This window comes from Dunckerocampus dactyliophorus, chromosome 9 (assembly GCF_027744805.1).
Source record: "Dunckerocampus dactyliophorus isolate RoL2022-P2 chromosome 9, RoL_Ddac_1.1, whole genome shotgun sequence".
In the NCBI taxonomy this organism is placed as follows: Eukaryota; Metazoa; Chordata; class Actinopteri; order Syngnathiformes; family Syngnathidae; genus Dunckerocampus; species Dunckerocampus dactyliophorus.
Window position 1 is genome coordinate 26,527,460 of NC_072827.1, and position 27,154 is coordinate 26,554,613.

Below are 27,154 nucleotides of genomic sequence, written 5' to 3' on the forward strand. Positions count from 1 at the left end.
TGTGGTTTGTTGTTGTCTTGGTGTGGAGGGCCTGGCAGCTGCACGAGCGAAAAACAGACCATTTGTATTGGAACTACGGTACTCCTAACACCAGTGGTCAGTGGAGCAGCTTCACTTGATGCATTTTGTCCACCAGATGAAACAACAAATGGATGTTGCTCTCCATTGTTGATTGGTTACAGTCACATTAAGTGAGGTTTCGCCGTGTCAATCCCATTTTTACCCGCTGAATCTGAAATGAATGAAAACGCTTCTTCATACTGTATCTGCCCATAAAATGATTATATTTTTTTCCTCCACCATGATTTCGATGTCATTAAAAAAAAAAAAAAAAACGAGTCTTTCTCCAGTAATGGAGATGTTCAGGCTTTCCGGTCATTTAAAGGATTGAGGAGTCTCATGGCTCTTTTCCGGCTTGCAGTTTATGCTAATAACATAGCAAAAGTGTGAAAAGCCTTCAGAGGTCTGTCAAAGATGAGGTTCACTCGGCAGTTTACTGCGCTCATTTGGATTATGCATGTGACAGCACTAACACCATTAAAATAATCCTGTGCTGAGTTCACATTTGAAAAAAAGGTCACTTTTCAGAGATAATTTTCTGGAGCATGAGAAAATTGCTAATAGCGGATTTCCTCCTTTTATGGCTGGAGGCGGTTCTTGACTCACTACATTTATGTCTGGTCATGGCAAGGTGTTTTTTGTTTGAACATGAAAATATTGTTGTCTTCCATGTTTTCACAAATAAATAATAACTATTATCATATTTGTTAAGCCCAAAATGGATGACATTGTGGCCCAACTTTGGGTTGATGTGATAGGGATTTTTATTTGGTAAATGTATATCTTTTGACTGGAAATGACGAAATGATGAAAAAATAAATAAAAATAATAACAATGAAAAAAACTAAGAATTGTGTTGGAAGGTATTAATGAAAAATACAGCTGTCCCTCGCCACTTCGCGGTTCAAATTTTGTGGCTTCACGCTATGACATTAAAAAATATATACTGTATATCAGTGAATAAATCTGTTTTATGGTTGAACAACGCCCATTATTGGTAAAGAAAACGCATATTTAAGCACATTTTATGTAATTTTTCCCTAAAGCATCCCCAAGCATCAATCAATCAAGCCTAAAAATGGCTGAATGAACTAAAATACAGATATATATTTGTTATTAGTTATTTAAGGCATTCAGGAGCACTGCAATGATATGATGATAGTAATTTACACTGGTCACTTGGTGTCCGCAGTGTTCCTGTGTTTGCTGAGACATACGAGCACCAGACTGGATCACCGCAACAACAGGCTTTTATTGCAGGTTTGAATGACCTCACAACAGGCATAATAATAATAACATAATAATCCTCATCATCATCATAATCATAAAAATAACGCGCTACTGTTGCGACCGTAACCCACAACAAACTAAAACTCAACTCTGAAGCCCCGACATCACTTCCTGTCCAACACTGGAACATATTTATAGTAACACGCGCGAGTATGAGTTTTATTTATGTTTTAAACAACATTTTCTGTTATTAGGTCTACTATATTGGGTAATACGAGAGTAAAGGTGACTTTAGTTTTGTTATTTCATGTCTGCAAGGCTCTAATAATGTTAAAAACCACATTTAGAAGGTCTTAAACAGGTTTTCTATGCTAACTATGAAAAGATTTCGTGTATAAATAAGAATCTTACTTTGCAGAAATTCATAAACCACGATAAAAAAGGAAGGACTGTATTTATCATTTTCATTTTTTTGTTTTTTTTAATCTTGAAAAATACATCCCTGACTATTTTGAGCAATCTTTTGCACCATTTTAAAGGTTCCTGGTAACATCTAGCACAGGGGTCACCAACGTGGTGCCCGCGGGCACCAGGTAGCCCCCCACGACCACACGAGGAGCCCGCAAGCCTGCTTTTCATTCATGTTTTCACTTAATAATGAAAGAACAGTAGAAAGAAATGCTTTCTGAAATACAAAACACCAGCATTTTGTTCATGTTCTGGTAAAACAAGCATATTTGATTTGTTTGGGTTTGACCTTGGTGACCCCTGATCTAGCATAATCTACAAGTATAACATCCAAAGCCACACTTTTTAATTTAGCTTTTTGTCAGTGGGTACTGCTGTTTTTGGTTAGCAACAAAATTAAGCTTGGTCTATGTTTCTGTGTCAAGGCATCAGCACAGGAGACGCCGGCTCGCTCCTCCGCTCCCAAACCCTCACGCCTCACGTGACTTGCCAGAACACCACCACCCCTACAGTTTTGGCAGCCCAACAAAAACAGCAGCCACTTGGGAAGGTTCAGATGAGCTCAACAGCTAACTGCGTGAAAACGTGTCAACAAATAGCGGCTCCTGCGGCTACACCTTTTTCTTCTGAGTGGAAAAAGGAGGCATCTGTTTGTGGAGAGGCGCTTATTTGTTCAAGTGGACAACACGCCATTAGAGTGAAGGCCACACCTGCACAATCCAGGTGTCTGAGCTGCATTTGTTTTGGGTTTTCCTTCACCTGATTCAATTACTGACAGAACAGAAAGCAAAGAGACAAGAAGTGTCAACTACAAACTTTGAATTCACATGACCTCACGCTGTCCCTCAACACATGAACTTTTTCTTCACACAGCTTCTGTGGTCTAATAGAGTGAGGCGGCCGCAGAGTCAGCACAGTGACAGCAAAGATGAAATGGGTTGGGGTTTTTTTTGGGGGGGGGTGGGCCGGAATAGAAAAGCACTGTGGACTCAGCCAGCCTTGATAGTAGTTGGAAAAAAAACAAAACATGAGTGGTTTTCACCGACTTGTTGGCCCGTCCTGATGTATCTCATCCAGGGTTGTGGAATGTGGAGGATGACATTCATTTGGTTCACTCATATTCTCAGCGACAAATCAACAACACAGACCTGAGAGCACTCTGGAGACAATCTGGTGTCAGTCTTGGCGACATTACCCTCATTCATCAAAAGCAATAGTGAAATTGGTTTGTTTGTGAAAATGGTTTCTTAAAAGGATTCCGGCATCTGAGAGTTCTTTATTCTATTTAGGGAAGAGCTCACAAAGTACTTTCTTCATCCCTATCCCCTTGTCTCTTTCTATCTGCTTCTCTCTTCCACACACACACACACACACACACACACACACACACGTAATCACACACAAGCACACTCACTCACGAGTGCAGTGCTGTCAACAGAGTCCCCTGACAAGCTTTCAGGGCTGGAAAAGGATTAAGTGTTATGTATAAAGAGAAATGCAAAAAAAAAGAAAGCAATGAGGAACATCTGTCACCCAAACTGGGCATGCCACTGATGGAAGCACATCTTCACATCTCACTTCCAACATAACTTTGTTCATTGACCAAAACACAGGAATCGTATGTCCCAAAAGACTTTCAAGTACCCACAATCTAGATTTCAATTGGGTTCCATTAAATTAATAAAAAAAAACATGGGCGCCGTCCAAATCACACAAGGATCAACTGTGCCAAAGGTCCTTCGAACTGACTGTAAGGTGGACTCAAGGGAAACCATTGCACTTCTGACACCATTTCCCACAGAATTATTTAGATTTGAACCTACGTCAGTTGGACAATTTGGACAAACCCAAATGGCACAAGGGTCAATTTGAACAAAGGTCTTTTGAACGAGCCATGCCACTGATGGACTCAAAGTCCCACAACCCCAAGAAGTGGTATGGGGATGGGGCCACTCTCATCCAGTATCAATAACGTCGTAATTCGCATATCGAAATTAGCCAATACCACTTTCTGAGAAACCCCATCCAGGTGGTACCCCTGCTGGCTATCTGCTTGCTGGCACGACTAAAGTACGTCCCTCCAGAGCGCAAAGCCGTTCGTCTAAGTTACTAATCCTCACCTCCATGGCGGCAAATAAACTGCATTTCTTAGATAGATATGAATATCACTGGAGGAGGAGGAGGAACTGCTGAGCTAAGACAGGGAGGCCATGCTAATCACTACGCTAACTAGCTCATGTAAAGTAGTGAAAACAGAAGAATACGTGCTTAGTACACATTAACAGAAGCCCGGCTGGAAGTGCGTTACAGCGAAGAGTAGCTAGCTATGAACAGGAAATTAGCAAATAGATTGATAAGATTCTAGAGCAGGGGTGTCAAACTCATTTTCATTGAGGGCCACATCACAGCTGTGGCGGCTCTCAGGGGGCTGCTTGTAACAGTGAATCTACCGTAAATGAATATAAACAGATAATTGCTTCACAACTATTTTATTTTTTCTTGAACAAATCGATAGATAACTTGCTTTGATTTCATATGTCAAGGTGACAAGCACATATTCCAGTGTTTAATTCTGATAGCAAAAACATGCTTGTAGTAATATTACAGTTTAGAAGATATGCAGTTGCATGCAGTACAACTTTTCTGTGACATTTAGCCAGAAAGATTAGGATTGGATTCGATTATTAAAATTAGATTAACGCACACATTTCCAGGCTTTCGCAGGCCGCATAAAATAATGTGGCGGGCCAGATCTGGCCCTCGGGCCATGAGTTTGACACATTTACATGTCGGCAGCCAAATGGGGGCTTTTGTAGTCTGTTTTGAAATGTAGCGCGTTAACTAATTTATTTCGTGAATTACGTTACGAATCATGGAAAGCCACACGTCTGTTATGACGGCAGACGGAGGCACACATAGGCTGACGCTCCATTATAACGTTATTCTGACGTGAACACATCAGCAGTGCATCTCCAAGGCCGTACATGTATCGCCAACTCACGCTAGTCTGTTGCTAGCCTGTTCAGCCTCGGAACGACGCTTCCTCGTTGTCACTAAACGACTGTGATGTGTATTCAAGGACACACGACACAACAACGTCTATATTGTGGTCTAAATAAACATAAAGACAAAGAAAAATAAGTGGATATTCTGATCACTCGCTGACGTGAGTCTTACTAAATTGCAATTTGCTGCATGCTTGGGCATCCCAGAGCATACTGTACATGCACAGCACACTTGCGCTTTACAAATCGCATGGGGTCTTTGAAAGCAGCCCCACATTGCTCATAATAACACGGCTAACGTGTGAGACCAGTGTTGGGCAAATACATTTTTAGACGTGTCGTGTCTTTGAGTTTGATTGAAATGTTAAGGCCTACATTTCATGTCTTGTCATTTAGCTTTCTGTTCATAAAGTACAGTAAACATGGGCATATTTCACACGTAGTGCCTCCTCTATGACATTTCTATGTATTTCATTGTCAGATTAGCAAGAATAATGATGTCACACTTCCATGAAAGACGTGACACAGGCTGTAGAAAGCCACGGTGTACAATAAACATTCTAATATTGGCAACATGCTAACAAACAGAAATGGCATGCGCCATGATCCAACTCGGTGCACTCAGGGCCTGAGCGCTAAACCGAAAAGAGACATTCACGCCAGCCTCACCTTTGGTTCCTTCCCTGTATTTGACCAGGAAATGTGCAATTCACCAATTTTTACTTAAAAAAATGTTACCAGCGAGAGGTCGGGTACACTTTCGACTGGTCGCCAGCCAATCATATCGACAAACCAGCATCCAGACTCACATTCACACTCATGGGCAATTTAGAGTCTCCAGGTAACCTAACATGTATATTTTTAGAAGGTGGGAGGAAGCCAGAGTACCCGTAGAAAACCCACGCACGGGGAGAACATGCAAACTCCACACAAACGGCGATTGGACGCCTCAATCTCCTGACTGTGCGGCCAACATGTTAACCACGAGTGCTGCTCGACATATAAACTGTACAGTTAATAAGGAAGGCTTCATGATGCTGACTCTAGCATATTATTCATAAGTCATGTAAGGAAAGAATCCACTGTATTTCATGCTCTGTTGTGTAAAACACAAAGGGTGCTAATTGACTCCTAATAGGAGCTACTGAGAAAGCATTTTAAAATAACGTGAAGACGTGTGTAAGAATGCTGAGCCATCACTGAGACAACGTTGTAATGATGGTGAGATGATTACATCATATTTAAAAGTCAGATCTGATATACTGTAAAGCCTTTATTGCTCAGTACACCAGTCAGACCAGCTGTTTCTATGGTGACCACACAGGAAAAGGCAGCATATCCGGAAACATTCCACTGCTTATTTCCTTTACTTTGACTTTTCCAAAATGGGAAAAAAGTCCCTTGTGTTGTTGAAATTGTGCCCAAGTGTGCGATCTGTTTGCAAAAGTGGCTTACAGTTGTTGGCAGCACGTAGCTTTTAGTGTTCCTGCACGCTGACGGCTTAGCTGCGAGAAGAAGGAGGAGGAGGATGATGGGAGGGAAAAAAAAAAAGGCAGGGGAAGTGCACTGCTTTGTGGGGGAGGGGAGAGCCCGGATGCCGAGGCTCGAGCGGGGATGCTGTCGGAAAAGAACGGAAGGGAATGTGAGCGGGGGCTGCCAGCCATCTCCACGCAAGGTGGGGAGCCGGGCAGGGCGACGAGGAGCATATGGCTGACGGCTATTAACACAGGAAAGAGAGTGGAAGTGGAGTCAGCGCCCAACGCTGCCATGAAGGCAACGGGTTACTGTAGAACACTGCATGGATCTCCTCCAAACCACCACTGGTCATAAGGAATAAACTCACGACCTGAGCAGATACAGCATGAACATATACTTAATATAAGATCATATTTGTAGCGTGTCGGCTGGAGTGTTGGCTAATGTTGCCACTAATGTTGGCCCCATATCTCTTTTCGAGTTCATTCCATAGGTGTTTGTTGGTTGGGATTGAGGTCAGGGCCCCCAAGTTCCTCCACGCCAAAGTCAGTCCAATCATGAAGAACTTTAAATTGATGGGCAACTCATGAAACGTTTCCACTTGGTTTAGGCCGCCGGGTTTTCCATTTCAATCGCAAGTACAGGTGGTCCTTGTTTTATGCCGTTTTGCGGTCACGTATGTGCTCCCTTAAATTAATAAAAAACAGAATTTTGGGCCGAAAACACGAGACTCGCTCCAGAACTAGTTACAGTGTGGTGTGCGGCGGAACAACACACTATGTGGTCGATATTGGCCGCACTTGTCTCAATTTCTTGACTGCCGCGACTATCATGAAGGATACAGATGGTATTGTAACGTCTACCCGGGCATTGTAAGAATAACGATCAACAATCTCTATCGCAAAAACAAAACAGGCTACTGTTTTCTTCATTCTGTCATGTTTTTTTTTAATAAATCATGCAGTTTTGTTGTTGAATACGGCCTATTATTAGCACAAAAATGCATATTGCAGCAAATTTGATATATTTTTTGGCAATATTAAACATTTTCAATCATAAAAATGGCTCAACGAACTAAAATACAAATATAAGGCATTCAGAAGACGTGATTTGTAGTATTCTACACTGGTCACTAGGTCTCAGTAATGTTACTTTAATGTTCGGTGAGACACACAAGCACCAGACTTGATTGCCGGAACAACAGGCTTCTGTGGCGGGTTTGAATGATCTCACAACAGGCAAAATAATAACAACATAAAAGTCCTAATAATAACACAGGCTACTGCTGCGGTCATGATCCACTCCAAAATAAAACTCAACTCTTAACCCCGACGTCACGTCCTGTCCTCCACACGTCTGGAACACATCGATTGCAACACACACGAGTCCTACTTATGCCTTAAATGGCTTATTTTCTCTGATGATGTCTACCATATTGGGTAGTATGAGTGTAAAGGTGGCGAGAGGCATGTTATTGCATGTCCAGATGCTCTAATAATGTTAAAAACCGTGTTAAGAAGGTCATAAACAAGTTTCCTATGCTCTATAAAAATACAGTATTGCATTCATAAATAAAACATCCTACTCTGCAGAAATTCACTCATGACGGTCGGGTCTGGAACCAATTAGCCGCGGTAAACGAGGGATTACTGTACATGTATTGGCATGGAGGAGAGTTTGATGTTTTAAGCCTTGAGCGGTATCACAGAAAAGGAATCGATTGTTTTTCAAGCTGGAACCGCGCAAAGCAAGTAAGTGCATCCACTGCAAGCTTATCTGAGCGACAAGAATAGAAAGGGGAAATCCCAGAGGAGGCTCTTGCCTTAAGAACGACATATTCATGTAGCTTTGTGTTTAGGCTGCACCATTGATTCACCGGCACTTCAGCGACGGTGGCAGCTCCACCAATCAATGTGGCCTGTGGCCAACACTGCAAGCGCATAAGCTCTCAAACAAGCTAAGCTGCCAATATTATCACAGTCACACAACATGTAGCACTTTGCCCCGAGTGCCGGTCGTCCATAATGGCAACCTCCGTGCCGCCTCATGTTTGTTTCGCTGATGCCTTGTACATCATGTCTTGCTAGCCTGAAGAGAAAGACATCGGTGCGGAATGGATCTCTGGCGGTTTCATCGCACAGGTTCATCCCGGGTCTGCCCTCACAGCTCCTCTATCTGTGATTTATTGCCATCCGGTGGGGGGTTGACAAATCCCTAAAGACACAATTAACGTGTCCCCCCCCTTGGGAAGCCAGTGCAGTGCATCCAAAAGGGATAATGAATCCAGGATGTCTGGTGTGCCACTGCTATGACCATCATGTGAAAGTCACTCCGACACATCAGCAACACACGCACACGACAGCGTAATGATCACACTGAAAGAACGATACAGCTCTCCTGAACAAAACATGAAATATCATCCTGATGATTTGCTGGTTTTTGTCAAAAATAAAGAGTTAAAGCGAAAAGGCGTTTTGCCAACATGCTAAAGCGCTTACACTGAGCACAGTCTTAAACATGAATGCACAAATGTTCTTTTTCCCCTCCAAAAACCCTTGATTTCTGCATTTATCCTGTGAAAAAACCTTGACATTCATGAATTCCAGAGCATTCCAATTCATTTCATGGTTGAAGGTACCATATGCCGAACATCTGCCCCCTGCATCTCTTTTTCACCGACTGGACGGAACAGCAAGTTAAATGAGTTCAAACACAAAGGAACCGGATGTACTAGTTTGTACAGTCATCCCTTGTTTATCGCAGTTCATTGGTTCCAGACCCGACTGTGATAAGTGAATTTCCGCAAAGTAGGGTTCAATTGTAATACATGTAATGTAATGCGCAGGCTATGGAATCACTGCAGGGACACAAGAGACGACCGTGGCTTTAACCATTAGCAAGCTAGCGAGCTAACTAGTTTGCCCTCAATTTATTTACGGTATTCTAAACGTAAGAAAGGGTTTAAAGCGGAGTGGGAAAGAAAGACAAAGAAGCCACTTCGACACAAAATGGGAGGATAACTTCTTTTCACGCTATCATGTTGGTTATGCCATTGCTGACTCCGTGCAGTGTGACGGTAATCTCATGCCATGTGGCCAGAATACTATATAAAGTATACAGTATACCTTTTTGTCTTTCAATATTTTCGACAAATAATACTGATTACTCGTCTTTTCACTTATTAACCCTCAACATTGCACAACTTTGACATTTTAACTTATCCATTTGAAAAGACAAATAAATTGGAGCAGCTGGGATAGGCTCCAGCATACCCCCGCGACCCTGATGAGGATAAGCGGCATAGAAAGTGGATGGATGGAAATTGGAGCAACAATTGTCGTTTTTTAATCTTTGAAATATGTCTTCCTGTTGCATCTCATTGTGACCACTAGATGGCAGTGTTGATGTGTTTTGTGGCGACCTTTGTTTTTATTTGTTTCTTACATTTTTTTCCTTATTATAAACACTTGTTTTCTTGGTGGCCTCAGGTGGCCTCGATGCCTCCGAGTGCTTATTCCTCCAACAAATATTGTAAAAGAAGAAGACTAACAGGCTGAGTACTCACGCAAGGACTGCTGTGACATTTACGTCTGCTAACATTGACCTAATTATTAATATTTCATTGTGCATTTCATTCCTGGTGCTTGTGTGAGCATATCTAGCGTATTCCCAATGTTGCTTATAGATGGATAATTTTTTTATTTTTATTTTTTTATCCATGTCCCTTTGGGGGCTACATAGGTTGTAAATAAATGGTGACGCCATCTCCGAATCAGCTAAACAGTGAAAGAGTGGCACTTTCATAGCCGATTTGAAGCTGAAAGCCTGGATTTAACCTGGTCGGGACGAGTTCATGAGTTTAGCCTAAGTAAGCATAGTGATGCAGCCGCTTTAAAAGACAGCTACCTTTGCCCAACAGGCAAGTCCGGCTTTCCGGTCAACACAGCTCGCTAACCCACTAAATACCCCCCCGTTTGGGAAACTACGTTTTTATAATTGTAATTTTATTGTATTGTAATTTTGAACAAATAATTAACATTTAAAAAATGATCAAAAATGCCCTCTTTCCCGATTATAATAAAAAAGTGTTGTGAAATACAAATACAAAAAGTCATATGTTTTTACAATTTCGCAGTTACAGTAAATGTTACATAAAATTTCTGTACTGTTCATATCTTTGCAAAGGGCCAAACTTACTAAATCAGCATACGTATTTCCCTACTGTATGTACTGTACATATCTTTTAAATCTTAAGTACCCCCTTGAGTGCCTTTTACCCCCATTCGAGAACCAGCACGCTATTAGGATGCAGGAGCACTCGACAGATTTTAAGGGCCTACAGCATTAAACATGAAAGACTCTCGATATGACAGGACCGCTCTGTTGTATTCGGGAACGTGAATGAACGGAAAAGCGCAAGTCAAAGATCCTCTCTGTGGCAGGAGCGCTCTAATGCTTTTAAGGTCCTACTACAGATACTCGTCAGAGATCCTGCAGGAGCTGCTGTTATCTCTTTTAATAACAACTTGGTGCACGTGGATACCCATTTTAAGTTCACCGTGTACAGCCTCTGCTCTCCTGAGTCGTCACCCCGAGCACATCTGATTCGACGCCGCACTCCTGATCTGCAGTTATTACTTCCCCTCTGAACCCGCTTTAGGCCCCCCGAGATGAGGAGATGTGACACAGAGAGCTCTCTGCGTGCTGACCCGCAATAAATTATAGGTCACGTTGTCCAGACAGTCGCAGTCGGCTCATATCCAAAGTCCAATTGTGGCAAGTTCAGACATCAGGAAAGCCTTTGCATTCTAGGATAGCAGCTCTTAGTCCTAATTGAAACCATTAAGCCTTGTGCACAATGGAAACCTCTCCATTTGAATTTCAATTAAGAGTGCTGATAATAAAAGCGTGGATCAGGCTATGACATTGGCTGCTCTGCTAATCAACTGCAATAAATGTTTCTAATTAATTATACTGGCTGATTTTTATTCCTGACCAAAAAAATACAAATCTGCATTGCAGCAATTAGTCTTGGTTTCATGTTTAACTCAGCATTTGCACAACATCAGTAACAAGCAAAGGTAGGATGCCATCATTAGAAGGACACGTTATTTCTCTCCGACACCAGACAGGTCATTCATTTTCATCTCATCTTAATAGCAGAAGCACTTTAATACCAGCAAACGGAAAACAAACTATACTACTTGGATAAAGTTGTAACATTAAGATAAAATATTACAGAACAACAATAATGTTCTGCCTTTTCTTCTCTGAATATTAAAACTTTTTTCTTTGATTTTTTTTTCTCATATTACAATTTGTTTTTCATAATAATACTTCATTTTCTTCACTTGACTTATTTTCTTGAAAAATTATGACGTATTTTTGTAATATTCTAAGTGTCTTTCTGTACATATTACAACTTTATTCAAATCCTCAACATTTTCTTGGGAAAAATAATGAATACCTTTTTTCTTGTAATATTACGACTTTATTCTTTTAAGATTACGTTATTTTCTTGACAAAAACTACAATCTCTAAGGTAACATGACTCTTTCCTTCCTTTTCTTGAAAAATCATGACTTATTTTTATCAAGTTTGTTCTCTCTCGTAATATAATCACTTCATCATTTTTCTTGGAAAGAGAGAGAGAGATGAAATAACACCCCTATAGTCACCTTTACACTCGTATTACACAACATAGTCGGCATAATAAGAGTAAATAAGCCATTTAAGACATCAATAAGACCAGTTCTACAGCAGCTGAGTGATGGACGAACAGGAAGTGACGATGGGAGTTCAGAGTTGAGTTTCAGCTTGTCTTGAGTTACCGCCACAACATTAGCCCCTGTTTTTATTAGGGATTATTGTGCCTGTTGGCATAATTCAAACCTGCCAAAAATGCCGGTTGTCTGGCGCTTGTGTGTCTCGCAGATTACAATAACATTACTGACAGCTACAGAATAGTACATGTCACGTCTTTGAATGAGTCTTCTGAATGCCTTATATTTGTATTTTAGTGTATTTACCCATTTTTATGCTTGAAAATGCTTAATTTAAGCAAAAAGTAGGTCACGTTTAGAGCGTATTCATCCACGAAACAGCAATGATTTATTAATAATTATATTTTGAAAAACCGTGATAGAGTGAAGAGTGATAAAGTGGCGAGGGATGACTGTACTACTATTTTTTTATTATTATTTATCATAAAATGATGACTTTTTCTCTTATGGTTACCGCTTTCTTTCTCATAATATTAGTTTTTCTCATATTGTTACCATTTTTTGTGATAATATTACAACTTTATTACTGTAACAGATTTTTTCCTCATAATATCACATTTTTCTTGGAACAATACAACTTTTTTCTCACACTTTATTAACAATATGTTTCTCTTATAATATGATCCCTTTATTCTTGTAAAATTTGCCTAACTTTTTCAACTTTTTCTTCTAATTTTCCTTTTCCTTCTTTTTTTTTTTTTTTTTTTTTTTACCAGCATGGCTCAAACATGCCTTTAAATGACTGCGTTCATGAGGTACTGTACCATAAATCCCACAAATGCATCTCAAGCAATGGACCCTTTCACGATGTATAATTAAGAGTATGTATAGCATCATCATTTAAAGCTGCTGTCTCTTATGAATAAACATGACTAGTTGATCCAGTCTATATTGCTTGCCACCCCCACTCTCTTTCAAATGAGCACATATTCTATTTTTCTCTTTCTAGCTCTGATTCACAGGGAAGCGGTGTAGCAGTATGAGAAAGAGGGGGCTGACAACAATAATAACGTGGAATCTGGAGAGAAAGACAATGCCTCTTTTTGATCTTTTGGCCACCAGTTGCCTCGTAAACGGTGGAAAAGCCGACCAAGACGGAGTGTGGTCTAATGCGGTCTTTTCATGTGAGCAGAACATCACCAACGTAGGAATTATCACAGCGTTTGCATGCTATTTGCTGTCTCAGCAGAACAGTGAATTACAGCCATCAGTGAAACCTCCCAGGATGAACACAAATGTGTTTATCATCAAGTAAACACCTCATGACTCCTTTATTATGACTTCTAAATATGACTTACTTAACGTCTTTCTTAGATTTCACTGCACGTCCAGGTCTAATGTTCAGTCGGGGGGAATTTGCATGCATTAAATCACAAAAGGTTTTAAGTGAAGAGGCAGTTTTGTACTCATGAATATTGTTTTTTTTTTTCTTGTTTCAAACAGGCTCGGATTTACGAGTAGCAATATGGAGATCATGTCATCGTGAAAGGAAGCGCAACATTGCATCTATCCTGGAATTGGGTTGTGATTAAGAAAGCAATTGAGTCAAAATAGGGTGCAGTACTTCCTGCAACCAGCAGAGGCGCTGTTGATTGAGCGTCAACTAGTTTGCTGTCTAAAGAAGACAGAAATGACATACAGTAGCTATGGGAGGTTCATTTCCACTATTATACCGATCAATACAACGGTACAGAATCATACCATTAAAAATAAGATTTACAGTAATTTACCGTCCTTATTTAATTAATTGCCTCAGAGGCAAAAATACATACGTACTATTACTATTATAATATTACAGTATTACCTCGCATAACGTAAACCTCCTTTTACGTAAATTCCACTGAACGGAAAGAATTTATGTAAAGTTTTTGCATCGTATTACGTAAGACATTCCATATAACGTAAGGCGTCAAGTCGGTGCAAGTTCAGAAATTCCATTTGAATAGCTCGCGCGACAGAGAGAAGGAAACATTTTCCATGACTAACAGAGTACACTTGGTGACGCCTTCTGACGCTTCACGCTCTCATTGGCTGATTATCGGGGCACCGCCTACGCTCTCATCTCATTGGCTGACTTATACAGTGCGTACGTGAGTTTGTGTGAGAGACGGGCTTCTCCCTTCAACCTCCCTTCCTCATCGTAGTCGCCCTTATACCAGTTCGCACGCATTGAAATTGCTTCTTGAATATTTTGAAGGGCCAAAGGGGTGAGTTTGGGAAGATCTTGGAACGGATTAGGCTATTTACATGTATTTTACGCTTCGTATAAACGTAAAAACCCTATAACGTAAACGTTCTCGGAACAGATTATTTACATTGTAGGGGCGTCTACTGTACTATTACATTATTAATACTATCGACTATCAACCTCACAGTTGAATCGTATAAAAATGTGATCATGTGATCAAGACTGTATCATTCTGATTACATAGGGGAGCCCAACGCTGTTGCTGAGCATACATTTTTACAGTGAATCTAATTTGTGTTAATAAAGAATTGAAAATGGCGCGTGTGTGTAAGCTTAAACAGAAGACCTATATCGTCGCCCCTCGTTTGGTTCCAGACCCGACCGTGATAAGTACATTTCATTATTAATACATGAAATATTTTCATAGTTAGAGCATAGAACACCTGTTTATGACTTTCTGAATACGTTTTACCATTATTAGAGCCTTATAGACATGAAAGAACACCCCTATAAATAACACCTTTACACTCATATTATTATTTCTATTCATCACATTGCTAATGCCCAGGCTACAGGATCACTGCAGGGACACGAGACGGCCACAGCTTTAAGCATAGCATGCTAGCGAGGTAACTAGTTAGGCTCCAATTTAGTTGCTCTAAACTTATGAAGGGGTTTAAAATGGTGTGGGAAAGAAGGACAAAGTAAGAAGCCAAAAACGTACCACTTCCACACAGAATGGGAGGAGAACTTTTTCTCACTCTATCATGTCAAACATGCCATGGCTAACTACATGCAGCGTTAAGGTAATGTAATGTAACGTCATGTCTCATCAATGTTGTGTCATTATTGGCACCTAGTGACCAGAATACTACATAGGACTTGTCTTTCAATATTTTTTGACTAATGATAGTCCATAGTCAACCACGAAACAGCAAATCATGTATTAATTAATACATTTCGAACCGTGATGTAGCGAGGGACGACTGTACTTGCTACCCGCTGCTGTTGCACGATCCAAAGGGGCTGAGGTGAGCGCTAGGACAACCGTCAACGTCGACAGACTTACTGGCTCATAATGGCTACTAAAAAAAAAAGTATTTTGAAAAGGTTAAAGATGACCCCAAGAAAGTAAAGTTCATCTTATGTCAGCAGCAGCTTCTTACATATCGCACGACAGCACGACAACAACCACCATGACGTCTCTGTGGCTCCAATTTAATTTTATATCCCGCCTGGGGATTTTAATCCAATAAATTAGGCTTCTAACTGAGAGTTTACTTTTCAAGCCATCTTGTAACCATTTTATGCGCACTTTGCTGATGTGTGATATGCATACTTTGCTGAAAGTTACCGTGTTTCGGTTTGGTTCATCTTGTGCTCTTGTGCTAGTGCTCTAAAAAAAACAAACAGAAAAAACAACATTGAGTATGGCCAAAATAAAAATCCTGTCCAAAGACAGCCCAATTCCACGCAACTGTTACATTAGAGGGGAGACCACCCTTCTGGAAAAACCAGCATAGACCAGCTACCAGCATGACCAGCATATGTTGTATTTTCGTCCACCAGCATAGACCAGCACTGACCAGCATAGACCAGCATGGTCCACCAGCATAGACCAGCACTGACCAGCATAGACCAGCCTGATTTGAGCAGGGCGATGTACCAAAGGCGGTGAAGAAACTGTATGTTTGTTATTCCGGGAGCTAGGTGCTAAGTAGACAGAGTCAAGTCTAGGTCAGGTCAATCTACCAGACCAGAAAGCTTCATTTTGTCATACAAATTGTGTTTTAAAGTCATGAAACAGACGGGGGTCGTCTTATATTCAGAGTCGTCTTATGTTCACATCAAATCCGAAGTCCAGTCATCAATGTTTGGCTTCTTTGGTCTTCAGGCTCTTATCCAATGACACCAATTCATTTCCATCTACAAACAGCTCCTCACAAGTGTCAGCATATATAACAGTTCATGCAAGACTCCTCCACCTTCTTTTCTTTGTGTTGTAAGCACGTCGAGAGACTCAAAGGGGGCAGTGACTCACAGTAACACTGACTGCACTGCTGCTCACATGCGGCCATGTTTCAGAAAAAAAAAAGCCAGTTTCTTTTATGAGCCGTAATAAGATCATTAATCACACACGCAGCTGCCTGCCAGGGATCTTACAGTACGTTCACATAAGCCAAACACACTTCTATGTCAGGGGCACATCTAAAGATGGCTATCTCTCTGCCCGCAATGAAAAGAATTCTGCAACCTCAACGCTTCCATCGTTTGTTTTTGACACAAATGTCAGCTTTGACTACGGTACTCACTTCCGCTGCATCAGGGGTGTCCAAAGTGCAGCCCAGGGGCCATCTGCGGCCCGCGGCTGTTTTTTTATTGCCATGCGGCACATACCACACATAATTTAACAAGAACATTTCTTTAAAAAGCAACTACAGCAAAAATGGAAAAATCTGCAGTAATTTTACAAAAAATAAAGTAAAAATGTTAAGAGAAAAAAGTCGTAACTTCACGAGAATAACGTCAGTTTGGTAGCGTAAAGTTAAAATATTAAAGAGACACTTTTTTTTTGCGTTTTACGTTTTTAGGTAGGGGAAACTGTTAATCAAAATATTATGGGAGTAAAGTAATAATAATATGAGAATAAAATGTACTAAAATGTACTAAAAGTACTAAAAAATGTAATAAAAGAAGAAAGAGAATAAAGTAAAAATTAAAAAAAAGTCATATTCTAACAAGAAAAAAGGTCGTCATTTTACGATAATAAACTTGTAATATTATGAGGGAAAATAATGTTTAATAATAATGTTTTAGTAGCATAGAGTTGAAACGTTTAAGAAAAAATATGTAATTGTGGCCTGCAATTGAACGGATACCTGTCCAAGGTGTACCCCGCCCTCGCCCCAAGACAACTGGGATAGGTTGTAATAAGTTGTAATATTATGAGGAACATAATATGTCATTTTTGGAAAACCTAAGTTGTGGAAAAAGTTATAATATTACGGGAATAAAGTCCAAATATTACAGGATTAAAGAAGAAAATTTAAGGAGCTAAGAAATCTGGGGGAAAAAGTAGCAAAGACCAAAGTTCATACTAGTAACACGCTTTTTCACCTGTATCACAAAGCTGAGATGCAGTATTTTTCTATAAAAATAGATAATTTCTTAGCATATCCACATATGTTAGTTTAGAAAATATCAAAGTGGCCATTGCATCCTTTCATTTTTCAGTATCAGTAACCCGTTGAATCACTATTGTACTAATCAAGAGTAAAGCATAGTAATCTTATTCCCAATCCGCATACATACGGGTCACAGTTTGCGTCATTTACTCTAAATTGGTTGCATGTAAACTGGAGTTACTGTTGCAGGTAAATGTGTTATTACCATCAATTCCGAAGGAAAATGCTGCCTTTCTTTGGCGCACTCAGCAAATCATAAAGGAGTCAATGCAACCGCATTGCAGATCCTTATTAAGTCTAATTAAGTTTACTGCTCAACTGGCTTCATTTTATTTGCATCAGTAATCCCTTAAAACATCGAGTACATGTTGTTGAAAATGTGATTTCATACACAGGAAATATTTTAGCTTTTCATATTCACTCACCCAACCACAACATAATATATGATTGAATCAGTGGTTCTCAACTGGTGGCTCGCAGACAGCGAGTCAAAAATAGCATTTAATTATGTTGCACAGTTATAAGTGAAATGTCAGATTTTATTTAAATGTATGCATTATTTGTGTGCGTGCAGTTGCCACGTTCTTCCTCATTTCCTACACAAACACGTTTATATCATATACACTATATATTAAAATTGATCATAAAAGCTCTATTTTCTGCTAATGTGGCAAATGAGGGAGGGATGTTTATTTATTTGCATGCTTAACTTTGCACTGCGTTGATTTGTTAATGCCAGCAACGCCCTGACCAGCTAATCCATACTATTTAGCAACATGCGCTACTGTGTGTTAAGATACGTCTTATTTAGTAAATGTGTTGACATTTGTTTACATTAAATGCAAGTTCTTTGTTCATTTGTATGCCATACGGTATTTTTTTCCGCCAGGGAAATGTCGTTTTACATTTGGAGTCCAGGGATTTAACTTCTCTCCAAGCAAGTCAGAGCTTTTCCCCCTGTCACTCACGGAAAAAACATGTCAAAGATTGGGCAAGTTGGGCAAGATGCTTCTGTGTTTCCCACCGGACTCCCATCTATGTGTTGCTGTGTTGGGTGGGGGGGAGGCCTACTGATGTGCTGGTCTAATTTGCAGAATTGCCAGCGACACATTTTCAAAGGAAAGAAGAAGAAGAACGCGGAAGACAAAATGTGAGTAAAAAACATGAAAAGCACAACAAATATGTTTAGAACTAGAAATTAACGTTGTCCTGTCTTTTTTTTAATGTCACAAACAAGACGGAGCCACCTGTGTGCGCTTTGGGATGTGGGAGGGGCCCACAGCAGCACTCGATGCTCGTTGAGTAAAGCGACACGTGCTCTCAAATAAGGACGGCTACCGAAAACAGTACTTTTATAGGCACCGACCGAATTTCGTCGGTAGTGCCGATCGATTCGCATAAAATGAACAGATACTGTGTTTCGGTACCAGACCGGCAGTCTCTGTGGAGTGTCATGGCGCCTATCTTAACACCATTCAATTCACAAGAGAAGAGGAAGCCAGAGAGAGGGGGCAACGACAGAAAAAAATAATTGATAACCACTGCAGCACATTGTGCATGTGTACCTAATGTTGCGGCCTCACATACAGACACTCTTTTTTGCTGGAGATCCACTCGAAAGCAACACGCTCCGTCGTGTTTTTTGTTTTTTATTTAGTCATATAGTCCTGCTAAGTCCGCCACAACTTTTAATATCAGAGAAGTTTTGCTGCAAGTGCGTTCCTTAGCATAGACACTCGTCACAGTCTATTAATTGCAATGCGATGTAAAAACCAATACATCCTGAGTAGCACAAACCCAAAACATTCATCATCTTGCAGCTGCATGGAAACAAAACAACTAAAAGGAAAAAAAAATACAACAAAGCCACTCCTGGCGTTATTCCAGAAGCAAATATCCCAAAACCTACACGTCTCATTTGGAGTGTGCATGATCAAAACACCTCCGGCTGCTATTGAAAAAGAAGGAGGAATAGCTGGTGGTGATTTTTATACAGTGCAGAGGTTGTCAGAGCAAAATAGAACAATCCTACACATTCTTCGCTTGTCTTTTCGTGTGGGCACATCAGCATAAGATATTTTGTAAAGACACAACAGTTCACTGTGTAAAAGGGAATCTATTTGTGTGTGTTTTTGTCTAGCAGAGTGTGATTGCTAGAAAAGAAAAAAGAACAACACAGATCAGCATCTTCACTAATAAACACCATACTTCACATAAATATTACGTCTTATTCCATCCCTTTGGGTGCTTTTCCTATTTCACTGGAGACGGTGTTGTCATGTCGCTGTGTTAACAAAGCAATTTCATTGCAACATCTGTTTTATTACACAAACCCTGTTATCATCCTCATATGATCGGAATAAAACAACCTAAGTTTAGGTGCACTGCTGCAAGCCTGCATACTCAAGGAGAGGTTGCCATGGAAACAGAGTTGCATTGGCCAGGAATGAAAGCGTCTGAGGATTTAGGCTTTCACTATACATCAATTTTTAACTGTAGATTGTTTCTACATCAGCCCCCTCCGCCCTTTGCCTCTCCGCCGACGTCGCACGGGCACAACTAGTGCAGAAATGTCTGGGAGGTAAACAAGCGAGAGGTTCATGGCCGGTGAGGCACTGACTCCTTTGAAAGTTTAGATGTGAATGCGGGTTGCTCGTTACGAGGATAACAAGAAAAAGAAGAGAATAGGTCGGAATGAAGTTATGAAAGCGCGTCAGACGGCGTGACTGTGCGGGGACGGTGCACTGCTCTGGTGCGCATGCGTTAATTACACAAAAAATACTTACATAATCAATTAAATGAATTTGTTTTAACACATGATTTTTGACAGCCCTAATAATAACAACGTAAAAAAGACACATTAGACATAAATAAGACATAACAGACTCACACGTTAGCATAGGCAGAGTTCTTTGTTGTTTTATGTCTGGACTGCGTGCTTCCTGCGGTGACTATTGTCTCATCAATGTAACATTACTGACACCTAATGACCGGTGTAGTTTTAAGAACAAAAAACATCTTCAAAGCCCTCCTTCAACGCCACCAAATTGCACGTTTTGAATTTGCACGAGCACCAAAAAATGGGACATTGAAAGGTGGAAGAAAGTTTTATTCTCTGATGAGAAAAAATGTAAGCTTGACGGTCCTGATGGCTTCCAACGTGAGTGGCATGACAAGGAGATCCCTCCTGAGAGGTTTTCCACACGGCACAGTGGAGGGGGCACACAATGATCTGGGGTGCGTTTTCCTTCAATGGAACAATGGAGCTTTAGGTTGTGCAGGGGTGTCAAACGGCAGATAGCTATGTGGAGATGTTGCAGGGGGCATCCACCATGACTGAAGGCCCTCGTCTGTGTGGTAATGACTGTTTTTTTGAACAGGACAACGCTGCAGTTCACAATGCTTGCCTAACGAAGGACTTCTTCCAGAGGGATAACCTTACTTTTTTGGACCATCCTGAGTGTTCCCCTGATCTAAATCCAATTGAGAACATTTAAGGTTGGATGGCAAGGAAAGTTTACACAAATGGACACCAGCTCCAGACGGGGTAGATGCCCTCCGTGAAGCCATCTTCACCACCTGGAGCAACATTCCCACCAGCCTCCTGGAAACACTGGCACCAAGCATGCCCAGACCGGTTTTTCAGCTGATTAACAAGAATGGCACAGCTGCAGTACTTATTAGTCAGTCCTTTTTTGAAAATGTTATTTCTATTTTAAGGGGGGTTAGAGGTTTTTTGAGCTATGGTCTTGATGAACAGCCAAATTCAGTTTAATGCTTGTTTGCAATAAATGACTTACTCGAAAAATGTGTTGTCTCACTTTTCTCACATTTCTTCTTTTTGCATTCTGAAGCTCTACTTAGAAGCTCCTTAAAATCTTGATCAGGCGTGCACATAAGCAAATATGTTTTATATATATACACTACCAGCCAAACGTTTAGACACACTACCTTGTATGACAAAGTGTGTCCAAAAGAAAATCTATCCAAACATTTCTATTTAGCGCTATTTTCACTTATGGACGACAACAGTGGCAACACTTCAACATCAAATGACACAAAAATAGACATACAGTATTTAAAAAATGCTCTAGCACGTTAGTACCAGCAGTTCCATGATCATCAAACCATTCAGTGCATAACTGAAATGTATATGAAGGAAGAAGCTACTGTATGCGGCTACGGTGTAAGAGGCTATGTTATGATGGACCCACCGGTGTAAATGTTCATTTGCACACTTTGACCCGTCCTTTAGCTGAGTCTTGATATTGATTGTGCCTGTAAAGTTTAATGTCGGCTCCTTGCCCTGTAATGACACCATCACAGTGACTATCTGTCCGCACACTTACACACTGGCATTTTACCACTGGGCCCTGACAGGACTTCAACATCCGAATTTCATTACTGTACTCGTTTTGTCCCTGCAACGTCTCTGTACTGCCATTGGTAACACTGTCAGCCAGTGTTTAGGCAGTCACTGGGCAGTCTGCATGTCAATCAAAAAGAGCACACTTGATTGGTTGTGATGTTACTTGATGTGTGTGTGGATGTCAATCATTGATGCAGAACAAAAAGCAATCCTTCAGTAAACATTGAAGCAAAAAGTAGGAAGTGGGAAGTAGGCTATGGCAAAGTATAGATGATGGAGTATTAGGACAGTAGAGTATTATGAAGACATAGTTTTACAATAAAACATGTTCAGTCTGAATTTTATGGGGAATTAAAAGTACAACGTTTTTATTAGAATAAAGTTAAAATATTATGAGTTTACTGTATTAGCAATGTGATTTTATTCATGCTACATTTCTATTTCATGTTCTGTCATTTATTAATTAATTTTATATTTTGTTTAAAAAGTACTTTATTCTGTTCATATTCTAACTTTTTTTTAGTTTTACAACAAAACCTTTTCAGTTAGAATTTTATAGGGAAGGAAAAAAATTGTAATTTTTTTTACAAGAATCAAGTTAACAATTATGAGTTTATTGTATTAGTAATATGATTTTATGAATGCTACATTTCTATTTCATTCTGTTTTATGTGTGAATTTTTTTATGTATTAATGTATTATTGTTGTATTGTTTAAAAATTTTATTTTTCCTTTCATATTGTAACTTTTTTCTTGTAACAGTAACATTTTTTTTCATGATATCAAGACTATTCATATAATATTTATATAACTGTTTTAGGGGAAATATTCTGCTCATATTATGACTTCCAACCACTACTAATATGATGACATTATTTGTGAGAAATTTCAAGACATTTTTTTGCCTGTAAAATTATTTTATTCTCTTAATAAATAGGGCTGTCAAATTATCAATCATTTCAATCAGATTAATCAGTTTTCAAATTAATTCATCAAGATTAATCACCATTTGGAACTATGTCTGAAAAATGCCAATTTTTACTGTATTTTATGTACAGAAAGATAAATGACAAGACATGATTACATGTATTTGTGTGTATTATATATATTTGTATATATCAACAGCTCCAAATAAACTGAAGATAAAACAATAAAAGATAGCACACATGTCTGAAGATCCATTTGCCTAACAGTAGTCTCTTTAATAGTGGCACAACATTTGAATCACACTTTTGTGCTATTATGAGCAATGAGGGGTTGCATTTAAAATTGAAGTTGAATTCCCATTTTGAATGAATTGAATGAATTTGAATTCTGGGATTTCCGAGCACACTTACGTACAACAAATTAAGAGTTGATTTTGAGGGGTTTTTGTCTTTCTGTCTTTAAACGGAACACATACACGCATAATAATGTTGTTGTGATATTGGGAGTGTCCGTGAATGCAGCTCGCGGGTGTCTAGTGACAAAGAGGAAGCGTCGTTCCGAAGACGAGCGGACTGGAGGCGTGTTTGTGAGTTGGAGATACATACATGTATAGGGTGTTGGAATTGCACTGCTGTTTATATGTTCACGTTCACGTCACGCGTGTGTTCATTATGCAACATAATTTCAACGTAATCAATGACATAAATGAGTTAGTATAAATTAGTTACCGTTGCTAATGCATTATTTTTGATAGCCAAACGAGCTAGCGGTCTGAAAGTGGAATATGCCGTTCATTTCACTCTGTGGCCAATTGTTTTCGCAACAACTGTCACTTTTGGTTGAGTCAAACAGAAGTACAAAAGTTCATTTGAAAGTCGGCGTAGTCGTATAATCACCTTTTATAATCTGTTGATTTGGAATTAGGTTGTATTACAGTTAAGCCACCTGCGAGAACAAGTGTCCAGCAGGTGTCGTCCCTTTTCGACAACCACAATAAGGTCACACAATGTTTAGATTGCGAAGTGTCCTGGAAGTGTGCAGTATATCATTATTTTAGTTACAGTTTCGAACCAGCACGTGGACTGCAAGTCTGTCCACAGCCAGACATATTACATCCCCGTGTCACGGTTCTCATTACCGGGGGTGTCTCGAGGACCACCTATTTCACAATCTCTCTCACACACACACACACGCGCACACGCACGCGCACACACACGTATAGTGGCGTAAAAGGTGCAAATAAAACGTAACGTAAGCTGCCTCGGGTGCTAATGAAAGTGCATTAACTTACTATGAAAACATTCCATTAGGAATTGAATGGCTAATTTCCATTTAAAAAGTCTGCCAGAAAGCCTTCTTGTCCCATCTCCTCATCATCACCCTATTGCATTAAGAGTGTTCCCTTACACTCTAGCAGCACACGGTGAATTTCACGGAACCATAGCAGAGAAATTCACTTCAGGCATTACTCATCTCGTAGAAATGGAAACCCCCTATTCCAAAGGGACCTTAGAAAGTCAATTATTATCCCCCAGTAAGGATAGCCACTATGAGGTATCCAACCTGGTCGATGTGTTTCAAGTGAGCATAAAAAGCTGAAAACAGGCAACCCGTTGAAAGCAGTGATCACATGTTTACACTCCACTGTGACCGATAACCGTCCTATATATCCTGATATGTGTATTTTTCCAATCACTCTCCCTGACAATGCGGACTGACAGCACAGCAGATCCCTGTGTGTATTGTGTTTCTTTCTCACACGGCTCACCCCCAACCCTCCTGCTTGCTATGTTCTCCCCCAAATTCATAACAACATTTGCGATAAAAGTGACTGATGTCATTATTAGAATGCTCCCCTTCTCTCATCACTGTGAATCACTAATGAAAGGTAATGTAAGATGATCAGTGAATAGATGGAATACATGCAAGCACTGCTTGAGTGCTGGCATTCCAGTGACGACTTATGATCGGTGATTCATTTGTGTTCACCTCGCTGCAAGTTTTGAGGCTGGAATGACTGTCGGAGCTGGTGCTAGCCCTCACAGCACACATCTACGGTGCGTTCAAGGACAAACTAAACCCAAACTAAGTGCGAAAAAATCCACATTTTACCCGTATGGTCGCGTATTTGCAAATGATTACCAACTCATGGTGAATGAGATGTGTTTTCTGCGGAGAAAATTGTCATTTTCAGAAAAAAATCCATCCATCCATGAAAGCTGAATGGCAAATTTGCGAGGATGCACTCTAATGACCAAATATAAGACAGTATTTTTTTTCTTTCGAAAAAATACGGATCAAGATATTTATACATGCATACCAACAGGTGACGCCAAAAAATGTCTCCCCAGGCATGTCAAGAGTTTTTCTTCCTGTCACACACATCCAGTGACCTGCAGCTATGCAGTCACGATAGCGACTCGCTCGAAAACATGTCTTGAAAAAGAAGGTTCTTCTTATCTTCAAGCTTGTCTTATAATTTCGATTAATAGTCTTTTCAGACAACAGCAATTACTTTCAACACAACAGGGCAGGAGCGGCAGGTCTACGGCAGGTTTAGAGTAAGACCTTGCAAATTAAGCAAATAAATGAAATGAAATTAATGAAATATGTGAATTTGTCCAATTACAATTCGTTTTAAAAGGCGTGAATACTTGGATTTACCACCATATATTTAGTATCGAGTCATACAGTATATACTATCGTGGAAGATTTGGCTTTACAGGAGAGGAGAAAAAAAGCAAATTCATTTATAAGATGATTTGTCTTCTCCAAGTGGGCTATGGAAAAAGTATACAAGAGACCACACTTATTTTTCAGTAGGACAACAGTGAAAAATAAAAACATCTTAATATTACTGGAACAACGTCATAATTTACAGAGAGAAAAACTTATCATAAAATAAAGGACCAATGGTACAAGAAAAAAAACTCTTTAAAATTGTATAAAACAAGTAAGACAAGTGTCCAATTTAGTGTTTCTTGTATTTGTACAACTTTATATGGCTGTTGGTATGTCGATAATGAACCACGGGTGTTAACGATGCAACTTACCAACATAAATGGACGGAATTAAGATTGTTAGCCAAAAACGATTTTTCTCAAAGTAGGCAATGTCCAAGTACAGTAATCCCTCAATTATCACAGTTAATTAGTTCAACACCTGACCGTGATAAGCGAATTTCCGCAAATTATAGGATTCCCGATTTATAAATAGAATATTTTTTAATGATTTTTTTAAATGAAACGTTTTATTATTCAAGGAGAAAAAAGACTAACATGGCCCTGTGTGAAAAAGTGATTGCCCCCCCTGTTAAAATCTAACTTAACTGAGATTATTTGAAAACTAATGAATTGGAAAAGGTTATAAAGTCATTTGTAAAGCTTTGGGACTCCAGCGAACAACAGTGACAGCCATTTTCCACAAATGGTGAAAACATGGAACAGTGGGCGGCCAACCAAAATGACCTCAAGAGCGCAGCGACGACTCATCCAAGAGGTCACAAAAGACCCCACAACAACATCCAAAGAACTGCAGGCCTCACTTGCCTCAGTTAAGGTCAGTGTTCATGACTCCACCATAAGAAAGACACTGGGCAAAAACGGCCTGCATGGCAGAGTTCCAAGGCAAAAACCACTGCTGAACAAGAAGAGCATTAAAGCTCGTCTCAATTTTGCCAGAAAACATCTTGTTGATCCCCACGACATTTGGGAAAATACTCTGTGTTTACCCGAACGGGTAAACACGACAGCCTGTGTTTTTATTAGGGATGATTGTTGTTGTTGTGAGAGAATTCAAACCTGCAATAAAAGCCTGTTGTTCCAGCAATCAAGTCTGGTGCTTGTGTGTCTCACTGAACATTACAGTAACATTACTGACACCTAGTGACCAACGTAGATCACTACAAGTCAAAACGTCTTTCAGTGCATCTCCTGAATGCACCATTTTAGATCATTTAGAAAGTTTTATGCTTGAAAATAAAAAAATAAAAAAGTAAAATGTGCCTAAATATGCACATTTGTTTTACTAATAGGCTGTATTCAACCACAAAACAGCATGATTCTTTAATTAACATATTTTGGAAAAACCGTGATAGAGTGAAGCCACGGAGGGATTACCGTAGACGTAAGTAAGTCGTGACCGAGTAAAACGCTGTCAGAAATCAATTTTACATGAATGAAGTTGCACAGTCGTGAGAAAAACAACATGGTTTTACATCAGCACTGCTTCATTCTGGTAACAATATGACGCTGCGTTATACGTAGCTGCGTTTCCCCAAGTGTACACTGACACTCAACTCCATTTCATCACACACTGGTGTTGAAATGCACGGCTTGCAAATGATGTCACTCCACACCAAAATCAATCAGCCGTGATGTATAAATGCTAACTGCTACTATTACAAGCTATGTTTGCCGCAGACGCGCCGATCGATGAAACGCAATCAAGGGTTCAATAACGAG

At 39.9% G+C, this 27,154-nt stretch overlaps 1 protein-coding gene across 1 annotated transcript in view; it reads right to left on the reverse strand.

Moving 5' to 3' along the window:
- The window catches only part of kcnj3a (potassium inwardly rectifying channel subfamily J member 3a), a 53,934-nt gene that overhangs the window by 23,134 nt on the left and 3,646 nt on the right, over positions 1-27,154 (reverse strand). The window lies entirely within an intron of this gene.